This window comes from Coenobita brevimanus, chromosome 31, assembly GCF_032717465.1.
Source record: "Coenobita brevimanus isolate Jiangsu-jjx chromosome 31, ASM3271746v2, whole genome shotgun sequence".
In the NCBI taxonomy this organism is placed as follows: Eukaryota; Metazoa; Arthropoda; class Malacostraca; order Decapoda; family Coenobitidae; genus Coenobita; species Coenobita brevimanus.
The window spans coordinates 15,506,330-15,507,408 of NC_136984.1; positions in this window are offsets into that span (position 1 = coordinate 15,506,330).

Here is a 1,079-nt window from a genome sequence, read left to right on the forward strand (position 1 = left end):
TATTTTATTTTTATGTAGTTCAATCATAGGAGCGTGAGGGACATAAGGTTATTATTATTAATAATATTGTCATCATTTACTCTGTCATGGTTAGGGTAACTCTTTCTGTTACAGCTGAAGTCAAATCAATATACTGAGCTGGGAGTAAGTCATGAAGCTTCAGTGAAATACACGTACACTGTCACCATTAACCTTCTCCACTATTGCATTCCATCTAATAACAGACCATTTTACTCAGCTGAGAGTGGGTCACAAGGCCCTGAAAGCGGTAACATTGCCACTATTATATCTCTTGGTTGGCATAAGTCTAGTATTCTGTTCTCGGTAACGCCACACATTTTTTAATATCCATCAGAGAGTGACTCATGGGAGACTACGGTTTGCTGTTACTGTTAACTCTCTCGTGATCAGGTTGGCTTAGTATTCTACTCCACCTAACGCCAGACGATTTTATTCATCTGAGAGTGGGTCGTACGAGCTTGAAAGTTTTACTTCTATCATCATTAACCCTTACATCGTTGGGAAAACTCTAGTATTTTACTCCAACCAACGCCAGTCTATTAAATTCAGCTGAGAGTCATACTGTAGAAGCCTCTGTTAACTCCTTCAGTCCAATGACGTATTTTTTTTAGTCTTGCTATCAGAAAACGACTTCACTTAGCTTAGGACGGACCTTAATAGTGAAGAGGTTAATGAGGAATATACATAAATCCTCCAGTTGTCTCTTCAAATCTGAGTAAACAAAGACGTCATCGTACTGAATGGCTTAAATGCCGCTGTGTACTTTCCTGCAATATTCAGTCTTGGATAACTTAACCCCTTCAGTCCCATAACATCATCATTCTACACTTGCTGTGTTAAGACGACTTTATGTAACCTAAGAAAAATGTCACATAATGAATGATTATGACTATGTTTCTAAACACTGGAGTAAATTAAAAATATATCCAAAGTTTAGTATAACCCTTCGTTCATATCAAAAGCAAAATACAAACGACGTTATTACGTTGAAGAGATTAACCGACGTTGAGTACTTATGGTACCTATAGTACTTGTATTCTGGCTTTGCCCTTAAAAGT